The sequence below is a fragment of the Lygodium microphyllum genome, chromosome 1 (assembly GCF_053477565.2).
Source record: "Lygodium microphyllum isolate KBCC chromosome 1, Lygodium_microphyllum_v1.1.10, whole genome shotgun sequence".
Taxonomy (NCBI): domain Eukaryota; kingdom Viridiplantae; phylum Streptophyta; class Polypodiopsida; order Schizaeales; family Lygodiaceae; genus Lygodium; species Lygodium microphyllum.
The window spans coordinates 108,122,518-108,138,041 of record NC_141135.1 but is presented as its reverse complement, the minus strand read 5'-3'; the positions used below and the strand labels follow the sequence as shown (position 1 = coordinate 108,138,041).

Sequence of the window (15,524 nt, the reverse complement as noted above, 5' to 3'; positions counted from 1 at the left end):
ATCTCTTGTGTCCAATAAGATGGGTTTGTCCGCGCTCTATACAAATGCCGTCCAAGATAACTAACTGTCTCATAGAAGGTGATAACTCTCAACCCCCTTCTATGGGTGAGAATGCTGGAGACATGGACGATCCTCCTGCTTTTTTGGAGCCCGAGTTAGAGGACATGATCGAATCATTGCTTTCAACGGACTCAGAATCCCAAGATCCTTTAATTGCGGAGGCTGCCATTCCATTGTATGATGGGAGTCGGGTATCCCGTTTGAAGACACTTCTTGCATTGTTGAGCATACAAACAAAGTATGGATGGAGCGATGCGAGTGTGACAGAGCTATTCAGGTATATTATGATGTGTATGATTCTTTATTGAAAGCCATTAAAATGTGCTATGTAGTACTCTAATAACGTGCTTCATTGCAATTTGTAGAACGTTGAAATCTTACATTTTTCCTACCCAAAACACGATGCCTGAGTCTCGTGACGATGCAAGACAAGTGCTGCGAAAGCTAGGCATGGATTATAATTGCATTCATGCTTGCCCCAATGATTGTATTCTCTTCCGGGGAGAGTTTGAATTGTTGGCCACATGTCCCAAGTGCGGTGCGGACAGGTATCGAAATGACTTGCAAGGACAAACTGTTCCGTAGAAGGTTTTGAGGCACTTTCCGCTGATACTGCGTGTTCGTCACATTTTTCGGACCAAGAGTTTTGCAAATTTGACTACATGGCATGCGGAAAATCGATCCACTGATGGTGTACAACGTACACCAACCGACTCAGAAGCATGGCATCACATTGACGAGACTTTCCCTGACTTTGCAAAGGAGGTGAGGAATCTACGATTCGGTCTTGCTATGGATGGGGTAAATCCTTTTGGTTTACGTTCCACCTCCTATAGTGTATGGCCCGTGGTCCTTGTTAATTACAATATACCGCCATGGCTTTCCACCAATAAAGGACACCTTTTGCTCAGCTTGCTTGTGCCTGGACGATACAAAATCAAGAATATGGATGTCTACCTCTCTCCACTGATTGATGAGCTAAAGGAGTTGTGGGAGGTAATTGTAGTGGAGGACATGAGCAAACATATTGGTAGGCGATCCGCAACTATAAGGGAAATTCTTATGTGGACCATGCATGACTTTCCAGGTTATGGAGAATGCTCTGGTAAATCGTGTTTTCTTATTTTGCTAGTTTTCTTTGAGCGATGTTGGTGTTATGACATGCCTCATTGTACATGTGTGTTCTGCAGGGCTAGTCATATCAGGTTACCATGCATGTCCTCTGTGTGGACCAAGGTTGGATTCTCGTATGTCAAAATCTATGAAAAAGATGGTATTTGAGGGACATCGGGCTTTTTTGCCAAAGGGTCATGTCATGAGAGAAGGATTTCTTGGTCGCCCTCATGCGAGAATGAACGCACTGAGCTGGTTTGATCGCAGGATGGTGGACCAAGACTCGCTTCCTAGTGGAATGCGACGCTTCTCAATTTTCTATGAGCTGACTTATTGGAAAAAACTGAAAATAAACCACCTTTTAGATCCCATGCACATTTTTAAGAATGTGGGTAGCTTGCTATGGGACCACCTCACTGGGCAGTGAGACACACTAGGAGCGAGGATGGATTTGAAAGCAGTGGGAAAGATGGAACCATATTGGCCTGTAAGTGGCGTCGACGGTCAAGTGCAATTGTCGCACGCTCCTTGGGTTTTATTTGGCAATGAAGTGCGATGAGTAAAGGAAAACATCAAGTCCTTTCGCACACCGACTGGCCTAATGCGTTCTCTCAAGACAACATTCACAAAGGATGACCAACTGATAGGACTCAAATCCCATGATTGGCATAAGAGGTGTCAGGTATGTATGGTATGAGGCTGCGTATGGCATGATTCTGCATATTGGATTTGAGAATCTCCGTTTGTTTATACACAATATTAATTACATGGTTTTCACAGTTCGTATTGCCGATCGCAATCGCGGGGTCTCTGACATCGGAGGTACAGACAACCATTTACAAATTGTCTGAGTTGGTCCAGTTTGTCTCCCAAAAAGAGATTCACACATCATCGATTGAATCCGCAAAATACATGGCAGTAGAGACTGCTTGTCTTTTGGAGAAGTATCTTCCCACTAGCATGCTCACGATACAAACCCATCTTTTAGTGCATATTGTAGATGAATTGCAGGTTGCAGGTCCAGTCCATAGCCGATGGATGTTTTTCCTTGAACGGTTCATGAAGACCTTAAAGAGATTTGTGCCACAACGGGCTCGTCCTGAGGGTAGCATGGCTGAAAGGTTGGTTAGTGTCGGAGGCCTTGGTGTACATTTCTGAGTGGTTGTCCACTGTGGACCGGGACAAAGGCTTGATATGTTCACTTAAGGAGGACGATCGTTTGAATGGAGATGTCCTAGTGGGAAACGGAATAGAGAAGAAGATGGATGCATCCATGGAGTCCAAGGTGAACCGATTTTGTATGCTGCATAGCGCTACGATGGAGAAGTGGCTGCAACGGTATGAGGATGCTCACGCTGAGCGAGAGTCTGCAAGATCTAACTTTCGATAGAGTACGCGGCAACGGCCCATTCGATATCCGAAGGGCTTAGAGGAGATGCCTCTATTGATGTCCACTAGATGGCTACATGAGGCCCTAACCAAAGCATCTCAAGATGGAGAAACAGTTACTGAAGAAGAGTGGGACTTCTCATGTGGATGCAATCCCAAGGTATGCAATCCCAAGAAATTACAATCTATACTGCAAATCGCAACTAATATACTTGTTCTTCTCCTAGTATAAGGTCCATAGTGCAGCATGGTCACGTGGACGACATTTCAGAGTAGAGCACATCGACAAGTTACGCTCGACAATGGACTGTGGAGGGGTAGCAATGTTTGAGCAGGAAAGCCGACGATATGCCACAGATCCAAATCGTGTAGTTGTAGAGATGGAGTATTTCGGATGTTTACAGAGTATCCTTGCAATGGACTATCGAAGTTTCTCCGTGACTATATTTGATGTGCAATGGTTCAAGGTTACTCTCGAAGGAGTAGGTGCAACTGTTCGGCGAGGGCCAAGTGGCTTTGTTGAGATTGACTCAACGAAGAAGTGGACCGATTTGAGTGATACATTTGTTTTTCCAAATCACTATGAGTAGGTAAGAGTCCCTAATACTTGATGCGCTTTAGCAATCTCAAAGTGGACTTTTATACCAATCGTAATATGGATCAGGTCATCTTTTTCCCTAATCCGCAACAACCTCAATGGTGGTATGTCATTCCCATGACATCTAGGAGTATCCCCGTGTTTGCTAGAACCCTCGTACCGATCATAGAAGAGACACCTTTAATAGCGGCAATGACAGAAGGCATACAAGAAATTAGGATGAATTGCCTGGAGGACCAAGACATCTCACCTATGGAGATAGAGGAGAAAGAGGATGGGTTTTTTGAAAATGAAGCTGAGTCCTCATTTTGTGGAGAATTTTGTATAGATCTCTTGGTGTATACTGAGCTATGTTGAGATGAGATTGTGGAACCCTAAACAAAAGTGACTCGATCAAAACGTTCCTCCCACTACAGCAATGCTACTTTTTGCAAATCGGTTAGGACAGTTTGTATGTTTTTGGAGTATGGTGTTTTGTATTGTCTAATTTTTTTATTATTTTAAAATGAAGTCTTGCAAATTAAGTCTTAGTTTTATTATGTCTTGCAATTCATTATCTAATTGACTTATTTTGCCTTGTATGTGCCGGTTTAGGATTTGGGCACGGACGGCAGGATGAATCCAGATTCTACAGATGACGACATTGACACGATGCTAGCGCGTTTCTCACCCGAGCAGCTAACATGGGTCAGAGATAGAGCCGATGCACAGCTTTTCCATTCCACCTCAGCACGATCGGCAGAATCTAGACGGTCCGATGCTTCGGTCTCCAGTAGACGCAGTCGCAGGTCTTGCTTTGCTTCAGAGTCATGTGGTCGAGGAGGAGGTAGCTCCTGTTGTGGGGACACGGATGCAGTCTCTCCCACTCGCACTGCCACCAAGGAGTCGACACCGTCTTTTACTGGTGGTGGTGCGCAGACGTCTACTGCTCCCACTCCTTCATGCACCCTACCGATCACTCCCAGGGCCGACAAGAAGTACACGAAACCCACTCCTCCAGGTATGTATTTTCGCATGAAGATTTTCGCAGTAGCACTTATCAATTCAAGTTGTGTTTGACACATTTGTATTAATATCATGAAAGTACCCATTTGCAAAATCTTGCAGGTTACTCGTATCTCATAGATAAGGCCTCTGGCCATTTATACATGAATGATGATGGAAAAGCTTTCATCTCTCGGATGCATGAGTTGTGCCAACAAGTATTTCGGCACAACATTACAGACAAGTGGAAGGAGATTCCAGTTGCCAGTAAGGAGTACATAATTGATACATTGTATCGAGAGTTCCCTCAACCCTCTAGCAATGATAGATTTTCAAGAGGGTGGATGATGACACTTATGCGTGACTCTATCAGTCGCATAGGCGGCCTGATGCATGCGAAGCAGTCAAGCAGGGCAAATCGAAGCCGGAGTGGCTAGATACAGAGGACTGGAGTAATCTCCAGGATGAGGCGATATCCACTCCAGACAAGTGGAAGCAGTAGAAGGATGCAACAAAGGCGTGCTTGGATGCAAGATCGGTGCATCACCTTGGTAGCGGCGGCCACGCAACATTCGTGGCAGATTTCGTAAGTATTAATAGGGTAGAGTACTCTAATTTAATGACATCCATATGGTTGATGTATATATTTTGAACATGAATCTTAAGTACGTTGTTCTTCAATGTTTGTGTGCCACAGTAAGGTTTTATGAATCGCGACCCGACTGCACTAGAGGTGACATATGGGGAGAAGCATGACTTGAGTGCCCTGATCGAGAAGCTCTATGCTCATGGAGGACTGGAAAGTAGTAATAAATATCATTCCTAATTTGAGAAATTTGTCATTATATGTCAGTTTATATTTGGTACTCACAATTATATATGTATTTGCTGTTGCAGACTCCCTTCGATATGCTACTACAGCGAGAGGAGTTTTTTGATGCAGATGAGTCGTAGAGAGCAGATTAGGCTACATAGGATTACTCCCCATCTTGTATTATGTAAGGCTTTATGGCCTCTATTCTCCATATATAATAGCAAAGTATATATGATTCGGACTTCTATGTTGTAGCATAAATATGCGCGTCTACGTGGGCGTGTAACTCTGACTATAAGCGCGCTTTTAGACGCGATACGGTAGACGCAGGAATCTTCGGCTCGGTCTCGCCATGGATGGTGTGAACCCATTCGGTCTGCGCTCGACTTCTTACAGTGTGTGGCCTATAGTGCTTGTCAACTACAACATCCCTCCATGGCTTTCTACGAAGAAAGGACATCTCATCCTTAGCTTGCTCGTCCCGGGCCGCTACAATGTAAAAAATATGGACGTGTATCTTCGTCCATTAGTCAATGAGCTTAAGATTTTGTGGGAGGAGGGGGTCACGGTGTAAGATATGAGCAGGCGCGATGGTCGACGGTCAGCCAACATTCGAGCCATTCTCATGTGGACGATGCATGACTTTCCGGGATTGGGAGAGTGCTCAGGTGAGTAGACCTTTGTTCTCGCTGGTAATATCTATATTTTATTTCATTCAATCAAGTATTCACTAGGTCGTGGATCGCCTTACAGGTCTGGTTACCTCAGGTTATCATGCATATCCATTGTGTGGGTCACAGTTAGAGTCCCGAAGGTCACGAATCATGAAGAAGATGGTATATCAAGGACACGCCGCTTTCTTGCCGGAGGATCATGAACTCAGGGAAGGTTTTCTTGGATGACCTCTAGCACGTATGAACGCTGCAAGCTGGTATGAGCTGAAAATGGTAAACCCGGAATCACATCGAAATGGAATGCGACGGTTCTCAGTTTTCTACGAGTTGCCATATTGGACCCACTTACAGGTCAACCACTTGTTGGATCCCATGCATATTTTCAAAAATGTGGGTAGCTTGCTATGGGACCACATCATAGGAAAGAGAGACACTATAGGGTCACGAATGGATTTAAAGGAGGTAGGTAAGATGGAGGCGCTTTGGCCACAGTCGAGTGCTGAAGGGGGAGTGCAGCTTCCTCGCGCTCCCTGGGTTTTGTCTACCAAAGAAGAGCGCATTGTGAAGCACGTAATCAGGTCTATCTGCACTCTAACGGGTATGATGCGTTCTCTCAGGTCCGCATTTTCTAAAGATGAACAAATGTCTGGGCTAAAATCCCATGATTGGCATAAGATATGTCAGGTTTGTGAGTAGAATGGATTGTAATTAGTGTGGGCATTTTGCAATTTGAAAAGTGGCCATTATTCATAATGCTTTCTCATTTGTAGCAGTTTGTCCTACCGATCGCGATCGCAGGATGCCTTACTCCAGAAATTCGCGGGGCCATTTACAAGTTGTTGACTTTGGTGCAATGGATCTCACAAAAAGAGATTAAGACGTTCTCTATTGAATTCGCAAGGCGGGGAGCAGTTGAGACGGTCTATCTCTTTGAGAAATACCTGCCCACTAGCATGCTCACGATACAAGTTCACCTTCTTATGCATCTTGTGGACGAAGTGGAGATTGCTGGACCTGTCCATACGCGATGGATGTTCTTCCTGGAGCACTTCATGAAAACCCTGAAAGGCTTTGTGCGACAACGAGCTCGTCCAGAAGGTAGCATGGTGGAAGGTTGGTTGGTGTCAGAGGCGTTAGTGCATGTCTCACAATGGCTACCAAAGGTGGAACCAGACAATGAAATGCTATGGACGCTGAAGGACGATGATAGGCTGACTGGAGATGTGGTGGTTGGAAATGGGGTAGAAAAAAGAATGGATGCCTCAATGGAAGAGAAGGTGAATCGCTTTTGTATGTTGCACCATGCCTCCATGGAGATGTGGCTCGCCAAGTACCAGATTGCAAGGCAAGATCGAGAGGAAGCGCGAGTTGAATTCCGACGCAATACGCATCACCGATTGATTCGATATCCCGAAGGCATGGAGGAGATGCCGCGGTTTATGTCAACACGATGGTTACATGGAGCCTTGACCGCAGCATCCAGCGAAGGGACAGAGGTCTCAATGGAGGAGTGGGAGTTCTTGAGGGGATGTAGTCCAAAGGTAATGAGGGGTTTAGAATGTGTCGTGTCTAAATTTTCTTGCTACATCTAATTTGAGTGTTTCAATGTGCAGTACAAAATATATAGTGCAGCATGGTCGCGCGGACGACATTTTCGGGTGGAGCGTATTGACAAAATGCGCTCCGCAATGGACTGTGGTGTCATGGCAAGGTTTGAGCAAGAGAGCCGGCGACGAGCAATGGATCCGAACACGGTTGTGGATGAGATGGAGTATTTTGGGAACTTGCAAAGTATTATTACGGTGGATTACCGTAGCTTCTCCATGATACTATTTGATGTGCAGTGGTTCAAAGTGGTACTTGGAGGAGCTGGAGCAATAGTTCGACGAGGTCCATCTGGATTTCTCGAAATAGATTCCGAAAAAAAATGGACGGATTTGTGCGACACCTTTGTGTTGCCGGCCCATTGTGAACGTGTACAAATAGTCATTTGCTTGCTAATTGTAATAAGACATGGTTTATGTCACAATGGTTTGAATTCGCTTTGTAAGTGTTTGTGAACAGGTAATCTTCTATCCAAACCCCCGACAACCTCGATGGTGGTATGTTATACCTTCAACTCCTCGAGGTGCGAGAGTATATGATCAAAGCAATGTTCCAGGCATAGATGAAGAAAATATGCAAATAGAGGGATCGATATTACAAGGGGTGGAGGCCACCGCAAGCTTGGAGCCTGCATCGGCTAACAATGATGGAAATACAGAAGTCGTAGAATTTTTTGAGAACGAGGCAGACTCGTTCTTTTGTGGTGACATGTCTATCCACCTTCCAGTGTATGCAGAGTTGTGTCAGGAGATTAACATGGGACCATAGAATACTTCATTCTTGGAGAATTGTATTACTCAATTCGTTGTTTAGATCTTCCATAAATGTAGATAAGATATGCATTTTAAGAGGGATTTTTCAAAAATGATTTATATTAATGTGCTTTGTATAGTTTAAATTGATTATTCTATCATCATTTTTTATCTGTGCAGGTATCAACATTTTCAGGATGAGTCGAGGGATGAGCGATGAGGAGTTTCAGGACATGATGGCACGCATGTCTCCAGATCAGCTCGCGAGATTCAGAGAGATGACAGATCAGGAGCTGTCTCGTTCTTCGTCAGGGCGCTCTGCTAGATCAGCTTCAGCGCGATCAGATGCTTCAGCTTCGAGCAGACGATCTCGACGCTCGCGACTTGGGACAGAGGGAGGGACTGCGATTGCAGGAGGATCAGGGGGTGCTGCTGTGGAGACACGGACGTGGTATCTCCTTCTTGTCGTTCAGCTGGAGCTGCATCACCTCCACGATTTGTCACACCTGTGGGGACGTCCACTCCAGTTACTCCGGCTTTTGCGCAGCCGTCGGCAAATGGCACGCCTTTTGGTGGCACTCCTTTTGGTGGCACCCCCTTTGGTGGCACCCCTTTGAGTGGCACTCCGGGAGAGGGTACCCCCATCGGTACACCGGATGTACAGGGGTCTCCTGGATATGCCCAGGAGTATGGACGGAGATGGGAGAGGGCCCATCTTAGGCAGACTCCTAGGGGTTATGGATACCTAGTGGATGGCAGGTCAGGAGCCATCATCATGAATGATGAGGGGAGGAGGGTGATGACTCGCATGAGGGAGTTGTGCCAACAAGTTTTTCGGCACAACGTCCTGGATCATTGGAGGAACATACCGGAGGGGAGCAAGGACTACATAGTAGCATCCTTGCATGAGGAGTTCCCAGTGCCAGCTGCAGTAGATAGATTCTCTACGGGCTGGATGATGGATTGCATGTGTGCATACATGTCACATAGACGATCCGACGGACACAAGGCAATCAAGAGTGGGGCTCCAAAGCCCGAGTGGTTAGATACAGACGACTGGCGCACACTGAGGGAGGATGCTACAAATTCGCCAGGACGTTGGAGTCAGCATTACAAATCGCGATCCGCAAGGCCTTGAGACTCGATATGCAGAGAGGCATGGTCTCAGGGCATTGATCGACCGATTGTATAGATGCGGTGGCCCTGTAAGTCACTCATCTTTCTTGTCCGTAGTTACCATGAGATATTTGAATGCATTATTGTATGGTGGATTAATATGTTGTTTCTTTTTCTGCAGAATCCGTTTGATGCTCCTTTGCAGCGGGACGAGCTTTCGGGGGACGAGGATTTGTAGCTCGCCCTTGGATCCTTAGAGCTCACACACCTTTAGTTTTTAGTCACCTGATCTATATAGACATTTTCTATGTATTAGTGATATCGTTTCAGAAATAAGACTTTCAAGCAATATCAAAACTACATTGGAGAAAATATAGGTACTTGGTATCAACCGATAGTTACGCCAGGGTTGGGCACTAACTCTCGAAGGGTTGGGCGTTGACTATCAAAGGGGGGCCACTGACTATCGAAGGGGGCGCTGACTATCAAAGTTTGGGCACTAACTATCGAAGTTTGGGCGCTGACTATCGATGGGGGCGTTGACTGTCAAAGGGTTGGGCGCTATCACGTTGACGGGGCTGGGCACCAACTGTGACGTAAGCCAGTACTCAATACACAGGCTTGTACGCAGTGATGGGGCGGCTAGCGGCACCAACCTTCAACCATGCGCCTGCGGTCGCTAGCTACTTCTAGCTATAGCTAGCGCTGCCTATGTCGATCACGAGCTAGGCGCTGAATTGTAGCTGTGACGAGCTAAATGTAGCTGTGATGGGGCTGGGTACTGAATGTAGCTGTGATGGGGCTGGGCGGCAGCTTCGTCTGATGTGGCAAGTCGGGTTGCAAGCCGAGTGCAGTGACGTATGGGGCTGGGCGCGGACCTTCAACCCTGCCTCCAGCCAGTGGTGCTGCTAGCTACAACACGATATAACTTCCGTCGACATTGCTAATCAGGTGCAGGCCATTCCCAAGCTCCTCCATTCAGCTCGTGCAGGCCGTTGCTCTAGGTCTCCTACACCACCGTCTAGATCTCCGTATCGAGCTGGACCAAAGTGCAAGAATAGAATAGTACAAAAGGAGAAGGATAGTAAAGCGGCGTTGAAGGAAAGAAGGGAGATTATATAAAAGAGAGGGAACTTGGAAGTACCTTGAATTGGTTTTTTTGGTTGTCATATATGTACTCCCTCCCTTACTCTCCTTTTGGATTTCATATGGATTTGTTTACCCCTTTGAGCTACTTCTAACCTGAGAACTATTTTCATTACTTGCATTGGGGTCAATTATGATGAAAAGAATTCAATGTAAAAGAGAGACTGCATAATTGTTAAAGTTGTAAATCATGAGTTTATGTTTGCCTTATCTGTGAATTGTCATTATCATTCATGCCAACAAAGGGTTTTCCTTTTGAATAGATTGTGGTGGTAGATGTGGATAAAGTAATTGTAGTTAGCAAGCAACCATTGCTTGAACGAGTATGTTAGAGCTTGAGTACAAGAGATGAAAGACCAAGATGGCATGAATTTTTGAATAACAAGAATACCTTTAGAGTGGTGTATGTTAACCCCTCTATTCTATAGTCAAGTGAGGTATTAGAGCCATCTCTATTCCCTTCTTGCTTACAGTTTCTTCATGGTATTAGAGCCTGATATGCTCTGTGACATTTGTCAAGTAAAAATATTATAGATGTATTGCTAAAGAAGCATGTATAGAGGAAAAGGAGCTAGCAATGGAGTTCAACAATTGGTGAGAACTGAGTGACCAAGTGTTGACTCATGTTTATGCCCCAACCTCCACAGCGAATGATCTTTTTGAGCAACCTTGTCTAGATCGATGATGGTAACCTGGCACCATTAATTAGTGCTTCGAAATACCTCCAATATTTAGTGCTCCAAAATCCCTCCAATATGTAAAGAGTCGTGTAATATATGATCAAAGCCTCCAATGTTGGCTTTCATTGGCTTGGTTAGTAAGCTAACTAAATTTCGAGTTGGCAGCTTATTAAAAACTTCTTGTGCTTTTGTAAGCAAGCTAAGTTCAACGCACATATCTACCAATACAATGCCACAACTACTATATCATGTGTATTTCCTAGCCCTTCTATGCCACTTCTATGCATCCACATGCCTTGAAGATGCAACCAAAAGTGACTAAATAAGCCCCAGCTTGTGTAACTTGGTATGTATCTTTTTTCCCTTCTTTGATACAAGCTTTCATAATGCAAGTATGGGTGACCAAATTTGTAGACACTCACCTTTGAGATGTTGCCAAAACATCTCAAAGCTTCGGCACCATGTCCATGCTTTGCCTATCTCTAGTGATCAAGGCACTTCAAGAGACTTTGTTTGGTACTGGGAACTTGTCAATCACTTCTTTTCCTTTTGCGAGTGCAACACACTTTGAATACACGTAGAGCTAGGAAACACCAACACAGGTGTCCTTTTTAAGAAACCTTATCTTGATGATATCTATATGCATCATGTTGCCTCAATGGAGGTCTTACAAAGCTTCTTTGGCTTCATAGCTAATTAGGTAGAAAACATGCAAAACCCTACTAGCCATTACTAAAACCTCTTCTTCCACACTGTCTTTCATGTGCTATATACCCTTATTCTTCTAATCCCCACTAAAATCAATAGATTGCATGCTATCCTTTTTCCTATAAGATTTGCTAATGTGAAGGGTTCCTAATCTATAAGAGAGCTAATTCATATTCAAAGAACCACATAGAATCTTGAAGAAGAATTCAAATAAAATAAAGGTATGTTCTACACAATGCATACTAGATGTTCTATACAAATGTACTTGTGTGTCCACACTCGCACTTCAATTTCTCCAGACACGATATGTACATGTGGACTAATGTATTGCATCTTACTCTCACACATGTACAAATTGCCCCAAAGACCTTGTACCCTAGTTCTTATCCTAAGGTACTTGAAAGTGTGTGTACAAATGCATCTACAATGTGTGAAAGTATTTGCACTCTTGTCCAAGAATCGTGCAAATTAGGCCTTATATATTACCTAAGTGCATAAGGTAATCATCTGCTTCAATATGTCTAAGTAATCGAGTGGATAAGGTGTTATTTTAGTAAAATGCTATGAGCCATAATGACATGGGATGGCCATTTTCTAGCTTGCCATCCTAGACCTAGCTTATCCTCAAACCAACCCACATCCCAATCCCATCCACTTATAAGAGCCCTCTTTGATGGTGACAAAGGAAGGTAATTCTAGTCCACATCCCCATTCCCATTCCCATTCCCAAAACCATCCACATTACTATGCTATGAGCACTAAGTAGTAGAGTGTGATGGTGGTATAGTGCCTAAGTATTATATAATCATGTGCTAATGCTACCTAGAGTGATTCATGAGTGCCTAATGTGGCCTAAATTGCTGAGTGAGGTTATTGTTATAAAAAAACAAAGTTCTCAATGTGGTAAGAGGGTGCCTCGTGATCAAGGGTAAGAGAGTGGAGATGGTAAAGTGAGTTGAAATAAAGTGCATGATTGTGCAACTGCATGACTATGTGATTGAGTATGTGCATGTGGAAGAGTGTGCTTGAATTTTTGCCTAATTAAACATGTGGCCAAAGTGCTCCAAGTAGTTAGGACGATGTGCTTCAAGTGATTGAGTTCTCCAATGTGGCTAAACAATCATGTGGCCTATCTACATAGTAGTTGAGTGGACTAAGGTGCTTAAGTGGTTGGGTGAAAAAGGCAATGTGTGGTCCGCATGATGAAGAGGGAAAAGACAGTGTGGTTCAAGGGTACTAACCAATGTGGTGAAAGCTCGTGCATAGCCATGGTTGATGCAAATATATACCCATACAATATTGATAGCTTGTAGATATGTTGCAAGATGAGACTCATGTAGATACTTATGATATAGGGGAGATGCCATGTACACCTCAACCTATAGCCAAGTGAGAAAAATACTACTCGATGCAATGGGAACAACACTCCACTCGTCAATAAGATAGTTACTTGTGCACAAGTGAGAGATCAACTTCTTCAACTAATCTTGCTAATTCTTAGTCCCTTAAGATAATCTATGAAGTATGTGGTGTAATATTTTAGTGGTTCACTACACCAATACTTCAACCATTACTTTGCTGCTATGATCATAGACCATGTGTAAGAATCAACTCCATGGTATCAGAGCGATGATTGCAATGGAAAATTGAGCCAAATTAATTACAAAAGCATATTATAACTAGCAAACAATGTAAATGAGAATGACTCAATTGCACTCAAAATGATTAGTTCTAAAATAAGCCTCAACTTAGCTCTAATATTTTATTTTGAATATTATAATTACAATTAATTAATGAAAAATTTAATGAATATGAATAAAATAAAAGAAAATAGAGACAACAATGCACTCTAAATAGATGAGGACAATTGCTTTAAAGCTAAAGCATATAAATAGTTTTATGTGATAACAGACTCCATAATAGTAATAATTTCACATTGTACTCCACTAGTGATCAATATTACAATCATTACATCTCTATACTTGTCTAGTTATTTTCTCACCAAAATTAAACAAATTCATTGCCTATTATCATCTCTTTAGCACAATATGATCATCATCACACATATAAAAGGTTAGAATTGTACTACAAATAGGTCAAAATTAATGAGAATCCACAAAATAACTAAATACAACTTATTTTTATAGAAGTAACACATGATGTATAAGCCTATCTTACTCTCTATATTCTTTACCTTAAATTAGAATTAGACTCAATAAATACTAGGCTTATACTACATTAAAGGTTAGTGTTAGGGCTAGGCTCGTAGTAAGGTAGAGCTTAAGCTTAGGCTTAGGTTTAGATTGGATTAGTTATATAGGCAAGGTATAGACAAACTGATAGAGGCTATAGAGTGGCTAGACATAGGTATGTCTAACATAAATACACAAGGGGTAGGCATAGGGTACACATATGGCAAGTTAGGAAAATACTAGGCATACTATAAGCCAATGCTGTGTATAAATAGTCTAAGCATATTCTAGGAAGAGTTTAGACATAGGGTAAGCATATGCTAGGAGCCAACGCCTAACACAACCCTATCCTATTCTATGGTTACCTTGTGCCTAGAAAATGCCAGATATAAGTTGTATTCTTATGCATAGCATATAATGTTCCTACTTTATATTATCGAGCCAATGCCTAACCTAGCATGTGCTTATCCTATGCCTAATGTATAAGCTAGGCTATATATAAGCTATGGATAGGCTAGACTAAGCATAGGCTACACAAACTATTGAGTATAGCTATAAGTGTGGAATCGAAAGCTTAGCTCATAAGTGAGTGATATACAAATGTAAATTTCAAATAAACTAATATTTATTTACTAGTTTTACCTAGCAAAATCGTGAGTCTACATTAACTTGAAAGACTATCCATAATTTCCTAGTTAGATGATAGTACTTGCTAGTTATGACTAGTGAAAAAAAAAATCCTAGTTATGTTGATATTGTTACTAGATATACAATAACTTACTAGATAAGGCTTCAACTTTCTAGATACTATCTAGAAAAAGGGATTTACTAGTTAGAAGAGATTCGTGATGACAAAATTATCTAGCTATAACTAGAAAATTATACATTCTTCCTAGTTTGGTTGCTATTCTTCCTAGTTATAGTGTGAACTTTCTATATAGTAAGTGGTCTAGAGTTTGTTGTGACGTAGTACTGGTGGGAGCGAGACCTATAAATGGAGAGCGCAGGCCCCGGCAGCACACGCAAAAAACACAGGCACACGCACAAACAGCGCCCTTTATACCTTCAATACAGCAATATTGTCTATGGCAGCCATAGTTGGGCCGTGGTGGGGCTTCGCGGGCGTCAGCCCCTTCGACGACGGTTGGAGCACCGGTGGGGTGTGCAAGCTCACCGTCTACTACGCGTCCAACAATCTCAATATGGGTTTGAAGTCATCTGAAGTAACGGGAGAACCATGTTTTACGGCAAAGCGCTTGTAGCTCAGTGGATGGAGCGTCTGTTTCCGGAGCAGAAAGTCGTAGGTTCGATCCCTACCAGGCGCAAGAGCATTAGAAGATATTTTAGATATTTTATTCAGGCGCGACAAGCCTGATGGCACAGGCACCCTCCAGAGCTTCAATGAGAATGAATGTCTGAATGTCTAGGTTTTTGAGGGTATTTTTTATGCAGTTACAGATCATCCCTTGAAGGCTGAAAGCTGTTTGCTCTAAGCAAAGCATGATTGTGGGTGATGGATGATCCCTTGAAGGCTGGAGGCAGGCTGTTTAGGCAAAAAAGAACGGACGTAGGTTTGGAGTTGGGATCAGCATTGCGAGCAACGAGCAGTTGTGTTGCGATTGTATCTAAGAAGAAGAAGAAGATGTGAGGCGTGTGCATGTAGGGACAGGACACTATTTGAGCACATCTCCCC

The 15,524-nt window shown here is 43.2% G+C and overlaps 1 non-coding gene across 1 annotated transcript; it reads left to right on the top strand.

Annotated features, from left to right (window-relative positions):
* The first annotated feature begins 15,083 nt into the window (after positions 1–15,083).
* TRNAR-CCG (transfer RNA arginine (anticodon CCG)) lies at positions 15,084–15,156 on the top strand. The gene has a single exon. It is a non-coding gene; the product is annotated as a tRNA-Arg (tRNA).
* Positions 15,157–15,524: the final 368 nt, after the last annotated feature.